The sequence below is a fragment of the Rhyacophila brunnea genome, unplaced genomic scaffold (assembly GCF_057557595.1).
Source record: "Rhyacophila brunnea isolate RB1 unplaced genomic scaffold, BYU_Rbru_1.0 scaffold_1, whole genome shotgun sequence".
Taxonomy (NCBI): Eukaryota; Metazoa; Arthropoda; class Insecta; order Trichoptera; family Rhyacophilidae; genus Rhyacophila; species Rhyacophila brunnea.
The window spans coordinates 26,070,560-26,079,261 of record NW_028232751.1 but is presented as its reverse complement, the minus strand read 5'-3'; positions in this window follow the sequence as shown (position 1 = coordinate 26,079,261).

Genomic DNA, 8,702 nt, shown 5'->3' with positions numbered 1-8,702 from the left:
GCTATCACTATCATAGTATCAAAGTACCTATCGATCAAAAAGTAACAACACTTTATTGATATCTCTAAATGGAGTTAAGCTGTGTTAAGTTAGGTTTTATATATTATATACCTACGTTTATTCATATTTTGAAATTATAAAAAGCAGATAGGTTAGGTAAGGTTGTGTTAAGATATGTTAGGTTAGGTTATGATATCTAGAATCGGTATTGTATCCAAGGAAACCCTATCAATACCAAAGTCTAAGCATAGCATAGCTAAGTTATTAGCAAGTCTAAGTACGTTATAAAAACTAAACGGTTAATAATTAAGCAATTAATTGATACCTACATTAATTTAATATACTGAAACTGATAGCCAACATTATAACATAACGCAATTCAATAAACATTTCATTATAACAACTACTAGTTAAAATCATCGCAATTAAGTAGGATGCTCGTAGCTTAATTGGAAAACCACACTGGCGCGAATCCAATGGGCACAGGTGCCGTCCCGTTGGGTGTCATATTTTTTCTACAAAAAGATTATTCTAGTGTGTATATGCATGAATGTTTTCAAATTATGTATGTTCAATATAATATATAATGTTACATTCTCAAATCTTGTGTCTTATTCGTTGAATAAAAGAAATAGTTTATTAAATACCAAAGTATTATGTAAAGTAAGTACCTACCATTGATAAAAAAGGAACGATAATATTTGACATCCCTAACCATGCCAGTTTGGTTTTTTAAGTAATCTCGTCATACACTATACCTTCGTCTATAGATACTGGGGTAGACGTAGTTATTGAATCGCTCAATATTTCTGATCATGGCCCCTACAAAGAAGGGGGTGACAGTACTCTAGTCTGGGGGCCCGGGCTCAGGCGGGGGCCGACGTATAAGTACACGTCACACATTTGGTTTAATATGAAAAAGGGTACATTTTTCTTCGAGTACCTATATTAACATTTTAAAATAGGTCATTGTGGGATGAAATTTTAGAATATATCGATATCAGACAGCTCCACAATTCAAGTAGATCTAGGTACTCACATATACAAAAAAGATCGCAAAAAATACACGCTAACTGAAAACTCTACTGTAGAGCGCCACACTGGCTTCAACCTTAGTGATAGATAAGGAGGTCCGCTAAAAATCCTAGCCCGGGTGTCCGCTTCAGAATGTGGGGGCCATGCTTCTGATTATTAAAGTAACTGACGTGTGTATGTTTAATTTTTCCAGCCTCAAGAACGAGCCATGTTCTCCGGTGGAAGACGCACTGCTGCAAGGTAATATTATATGTTATTAGTTAATCTACTTAAATAAGGGTCTCAAAAAGTTTCAAACTCAAATAAAAAAAATATGTATTTATATTATATTATAAATTATAATAAGCGGCACATGAAAATATGAAACAAAGCAAATAATATAATGGCAACACATTATAAAGGGACTTAAACTTATCACAATACGAAATATCTAAGCCAGCGATTATCAACATTCAACTAGTTTCGTTTGGGCATACTGTTAAAATATTGTACTTGTCATCAAATGATGCATGCACAGTTACAGCTCGGTATGATTCTGACATTCAACGTGACAATATGGCAGTAAGAAATTGCTCGATATGGGGCACCATGTAATATGTAATTAATAAAACCTCTTTACAATAAAGAGATGGAACTGAAAAGTCCCATGATCACGTGGTAGGAGTCTGCCCCTCCAGCGCCGGCGCGAGGTTATTTGGTGCCCTAGACAACGTTTATTTGCGTGCCCTCTTTTTAACAAATTGTCTCATTTTTTTAGAAATAATAAAAAAAAACATTTAGGGATCATTAGACACTTATTAATAAAATAATTTTAGTCTTCCATAAATTTTAATTCAATAAATTATTATAAAACACGCACACACACCCATAAGAGAAAATCATAAGAAAATTATAAACTATTCATTTTTCAGTTCCAAATATACAGTTTAATTTAAATAAAAAAAGAATTTATAACCAAATAATAAACAAAAATGCACATTTAACAAAAAAAAATAGACATGATTAAATTTAATTTTTCTCGCCTTCTTTTTTGCAAAAAAAAAATTACCAACTCCTTCTAATCTAATGTCGTAGTTTGGTCATACTCAATTGAAATTGTTGCTAAGTCTACTAGTCTGTATGTGACATTGTTGAGCGCAAGTACGTTTTCATAAGCTTCAATTTTGAGAAACTATGTTCACCCGTTGCCACTGTTACAGGAAGTGTTATTAATATTCTTAGAGCTATAAAAACATTTGGTACACAATCTTCAATATTTTGTTCCACTATAAAGAACAGTACTTCTGGTGATGGCATAGATTTTGAAAAACTTTGAGCTACTGCTTGAAGCTCACAGCATGGATCGTTAGCATCAATACCTTTGTTAGCATTATGAGTCAAAGCATTTTCTAAATTTTTGCAGTCGACAAGTAGCTATATCTGCAGGTGGCTTTTTATTTATATTATACAAGCTGCAAGCATTACCCAGCTTCGCACAGGGTCGCTTCGTGGATACATTTATCTTAGATATTTAAAAATAATAATAAGTAATTATCTTTTTACTATTAAAATATCTGTGTATATGACAATATGAAAAAAATTCTAATAGGAGTAAAGGTCAAACAAAAGAACACTAAATTAAAATCGAATCCAAAATATGCGAACGTTATTAATATATTGGACGCTAAAGACGCGCCCAGCGCATAACGATTAGGTGGCCATTCAATATAATTAGCATGCTATTTAAATGTGAGAAACCTTCGAAGGTGTGCCTACAACACCTGACTAAAGTTTCAACGCAATCGGATAAATGGTATAGGAACGCATACGAATAGAAGAAGACGGTTGTACTAATTCAGAAACTTTCGCAGGCGTGCGCACAACAACTGATCAAAATTTCATCACAATCGGATGAATGGCATAAGAACGCATACAAATAGAAGAAGAAAAAGATGGTTGTACTAATTCAGAAACCTTTGCCGGCGTGCGCATAACAACTGGTCAAAATTTCATCGCAATCGGATGAATGGTATAAGAACGCATACGTATAGAAGAAGATAGAATAGAAGAAAAAGAAGAAGAATATTGTTGTACCAATTTAGAAACCATTGCGGGCGTGAGCACAACCCCTGATCAAAATTTAATGCAATCGGATGAATGGTATAGGAACGCATACGAATAGAAAAGATAGAATAGTAGATAGAAGATAGCATAGAAGAAGAAGAAGATGGTTGTACTAATTTAGAAACCTTTGCGGGTGTTGGCACAACAACTGACGAAAGTTTTATTGCATTTGGAAAAATGGTATAGGAACGCATACGAATAGAAGAGATAGAATAGAAGAAGATGGTTGTACTAATTCAGAAACCTTCGCGGGTGTGGGCATAACAACTGACGATAGTTTCATTGCAATCGGATGAATGTTATATGAACCATACGAATAAAATAAGATAGAATGAAGCAGAAAAATAAGAAGATGCGACAATTATTGACACCATAAATTTAAAATTGCAAATTATATCAGCAAGGCCTTTGTATCAATTCGGGAAGAAATTCCAGATGAATTATTCAATATTGGGTCATCAAATATCTCCATTACATCATATATATCACCAAGATTATATCTTAAAGGCTTCAAAGCTTCAATTCGGCTCTCCCACCTTATTTCGCTCAATTGAGAGTAAACATTGGGATACGGTTAGATAAACTTTACAACGACGTGTCGACCCAGAGAAATAATTATATATTTGTTGAACTATATTCATAATATAAATTGCCGAGATAAAAACGTAGACGGTCTCTTTTTATCTTGGATTAGCTTAGACCGCCTACCTGGAAATGTCGCAGTTTTAACAAAAACGGTCGATGGAAAATAAAAATTTTGATTATCGATCGGAATGTTTTCCGAATCTCGTGGCGAAAGGCTGGGTTCCAGGCCCAGAACAGCCTTTGTAAACGCTTTTAAGTAATTAGGCTAAAGAGTACACAGATGTGTAACAAAGCCCCGGGATTTGTATCGTTTGTACCGTTTGTATCTGGCTGTATCGTTTGTATACCTGAAGCTAGCCATGGAACGCCACCAGATTCCGAATCCTATCATGTTACATGTAAGTTGTACGTATGCAGTTCTTCGTGGGACACTTATTCGTGCGCCGCAGTACGTGAAACATGAGTTCGTGCAACATTTAATCGAATGACGAGTTCTTCGTTGAACATTTCACCGTGGAATACATTTCACCGTGGAATGCGTATTCTACAACATGTGGTGCTAGTTTGCTGTTCCAATTAGATTCAATACGAATTTATTACTCAGTTCTGTGGTATGACCTATAGATATTTAAAATGCACTATTATGCAACTGTAACAAAAGTAATCTATAACGTAAGTCTATTAAACATTACATATTATTATTTATAAATCAGTGTGTACCAAGTTAAGTGTTGAAAAGTTCTTAAAAATTTTCAAAAATTGCTTTATTTTTTAGTCTTTTAAAAACAACAAAAAAATCTATAGTGCATCATTATTGTTAAAATTATCAATTAACAAGTCTGAAATGTATTAAACAATCGCTTGTACTGGAACTAGCTAAATAATTAACATTTTTGATCCAAAGCGCAATACATTGGGCTCCATTGAATGGAAATTATAATAATAAATAAACTTTTTACAAAGAATGTTGTCACTTGTTAGCGATTCGCCCAACCCAATGGGTCTTTACGCTACTACGTACATATCTATAAAAATCATTAATGTCCTAAATGAATTAAATAACAGCATTTTTCTATAGTAAAAGTTAAAGTAGGTAGGTATTGCCATCTTTGTATTTTCAATAATGCCTACTTACTAAAGGTTTCAAATCAACTAGTCCACACGCAAAATTTATGTGTATAAGAAACATTTGATCTGGTTTTATAATACAAATATAAATATACATATTAATACAATAAGAGAACATTTTTCACTTAATTTTTTTATTCAAATGTTTTGGTAAGATTATAGGAATCTGAATAAAACATTTGAAACCATAATATTCTAATAATGAAGATAATCTCCTAATATAATATTTTACCAATTACCACTAATAGCTGTTGATAATTTATACCATTAACGTGCAATATTACTTACTAATATACGAATACTAGCTAATACTAATATATTACACAGGGAATTATAAATATAATATTATTTATTTATAATATTTAACAAAATATTGCTATTTCGGTAACTTACAATATTAATGTCTAAATAAAACACTTAAAAATACGTAATAAAACCATCGTAATACAAGGAACACACATTAAAAAATAGGTATGTAAGTAGATTATAAATACAATCACATCGTATAGGTATATTATGTATGTAGTTTCAACATTAAATTATTTAAAAGCAATAAAGACATCTCATAAAATTCATATTGAATCTAATTGGAACAGCAAACTAGCACCACATGTTGTAGAATACGCATTCCACGGTGAAATGTTCAACGAAGAACTCGTCATTTGATTAAATGTTGCACGAACTCATGTTTCACGTACTGCGGCACACGAATAAGTGTTCTACGTTGAACTGTTTACGTACAAATTTCCGGATACGATCACTACTTATGTTACATAATTACAAGAAACAGATAAAAACATCAAAATAAAATAAAACGTATTATTTAAAATCATTAAAATATCGAAATTAATTTTAGTTCTCCATTTATGTACCCCCTTATGTTTAGTGCCCTAGGCGGTTGCCTAGTTTGCCTATATGAACGCGCGGCCCTATGCCCCTCTTCACTATAAAGTCATAATTGCAGGGCTCGAAATGGATCGGAACGCACCGGAGCGCCGTTCCGGTTCGTAACATCTCCAAAATTATCGCTCCTTCTCGTGGAAATATTAATTTGACCGTCTGAGCGACATATGCCATATAATTGTAGCTGTCAGTATATTATTGATCATTATTATTTTTATATCATTTTTAATGTATCAAATTATTCGACCGCAATAATAAATTCCCAGCGACTCATATACCGGTAAACAACTATACATGTGTCAGAAAATTGATTGGCGATATTAAATACGGTATCGCAATGGAAAATTAGTCTAATATCCATTCCCATAGTATCATATTATATTATGACGGTAATAATAAATACAATTCACAGCTACTCGTATTTAAACCGCTGGCTCGTTCTATATAATGATGTACTAGAATATAATGTTTAGTTATTACTTATGACTGTATAAATTACGAATAATGATTTATAAAAATGTCACTCGAATCTAAGTACCTGGCTCGTAACTATCTCAGTACATATTATGTACTGTCATTGTATTTATACTATCGTACCGACCGTTACGCTGTAAATAAAACTCGCTCCTGCATACATCTTCGACTTCTTTATCATCATCCTCAACACTCTAACCCACACATCGAACACCACATAATAAAAAAAATCTAACACTTATTTTTTTAAATACATATACAATTAGATAATAATGTTAGGTAATATTTTCGTAAAATTATCGAGCGCTCCGGTTGGTAAAATTTTACATTTCGAGCGCTGCATAATTGTGTTAACCCAATGCAAGATAAACCTCACACTGCATGAAAAACAACAACAAAACTTCCCTTACCCTTAAAGAAATCAAGGTGAAAAATATTCCTGGTAATTTCAGCGCAACTGTCTTCTGGGCTGAGGAAGGACCTTTTCTCCTGAGCGTGTGTCACACAAACAACCATAACAAGAGAGTATTACGCCAACACAAATATTATCGTTCTGTGAGAATTTATCAAAGGAAGAAAGCGTGGAAACCTCACATCAAGCGTTCGCATGCCGCCATCTAAGGATAGGTGTCAGTAGCTAAACCTACAACAGTCCTGTTTTAGTTCCTTTTAAATATTATTTCCTGTTCCGAGTTTGAGTTTTAAAAAAATTGAAAGGATAGCACTTTCAGACGATGAATGTGACGGCATGGTAAACAGAATGACAGAAAGAATTATTTTCAAATGGGTTAACGTCGTTGCAGAAGTAGTCAAAGTACATTAAACTACCAAGGAACTATTATTGGTGATAAACACATATTTTGATCTATAGTAGATAATCATCAACTTATTAGTATATTATTAAATTGTTGTTTTAATATTATTAAAAAAACCCAGGACACAGACTCGTGGAACCGATTGAGAATCAGGTCCTGATCTAAGAGTATAGTAATCATTGAATCAATAAGTACAATTAAAATGGTAAAATAATTTAAATAAAAACAAACCTATTACAAAAATGTAAACTATTATTATTGACACATCAAACATAAAAAACAGTCATAAATGATGGACATTTCTTTGCAGGTTAAAGTTGTAACATTATAGTCATATTATTATTAATACATTGTGCAACGTTCGTCCCTACATATTAATATTTTTTTCCATTTCGATCTTAAAACTCGATGAACAGGTGAGAACAGGCGCGCACACAGAAATATTATTTATAGATTTCTAAGGACGGGGTTAACAAAATCTAGCAGGTTCCACATTTACTCCACCTTCTACTTATACTCTCGTAGCTCCATCCACGGAATATCGCACTTTGCTAGGTACATTCATCATACCCAGATACTCCACAATTTGAGCCTAACGATAAACACCTGCCATGCAGGTATAACTAAGGGTGTTTACCTATGTGTTATTGCTAGCTGTCGCATCCACAAGTGACTGTCGAATACGCATGGCTTAACAGTCATAATTATTAAAATCGCTAGTGTCCGTTTGTGTCATCCCCGCTGACATGCCACATCAGAATATTAAAGCAAACATTTGATGACCCTGATATCTGCACCAATTATGAGTACCACATGCATTGCGTGTCGTCGAATGCCGAGAGGAGTGGGATCAACCCGTTGAGAAGATGTTTGACAGTCAAATCACCCGGGTCATGTTGCTTCATTCATTGTTAATTCAGTCGCTTTCATATGGTGTCGCCCCATTTGAAAGACAGACACCCTCGCAACCTACCATAGACAACTCTTATCTCCAGATTAGGTACTCGGATCTCTTCTGAAAAAGGGTAGTTAAAACAAACATAAAAATGAGTAAGCACCGAATGTACATGGTCGTATTTATACGAGAAATTAGACCACGTGACCTTGTGCTAATTACATAAATAGAGGTTTCTGAAAAAAATATATCATTAAAACGTCGGCAAAGAATATTTTAAAAGCAATGTCATTTTTTTTTTTAAATAATACCAATTACCTAGTTACTCTTCTTGAGAAATAACATACTATTTAATCAAAATCTAATAAATTTAACATCTAAATCTATTATTACTATGTCCGCTTTTCTTGCCATGCATTTTTAATACATTTTGTGTAAAATCTATCATTTTCAACAATACACACAGAAAAAAATCTCACAAAAAGCTATAATAAATGTTACAAGAAGTATAATATTCTATGTAAGTATAAGTATATAAGTAATATATGATTACCAAATTTAGTGTGATATATTTATTAGTTGCAAAACAATCAATTATCATCTTTATAATCAAATAATTTTCATTAATATGACATTTTTGTAAATGCTAGTTTCTACATAGATTTAAATTTTGAGAAAATCTAGCATTTTCCTGCCAACTAGCCTATTTTGTTATCCTGACTAGCATATTCATAGCATTCTACAGTCATTGACATTTTGACACA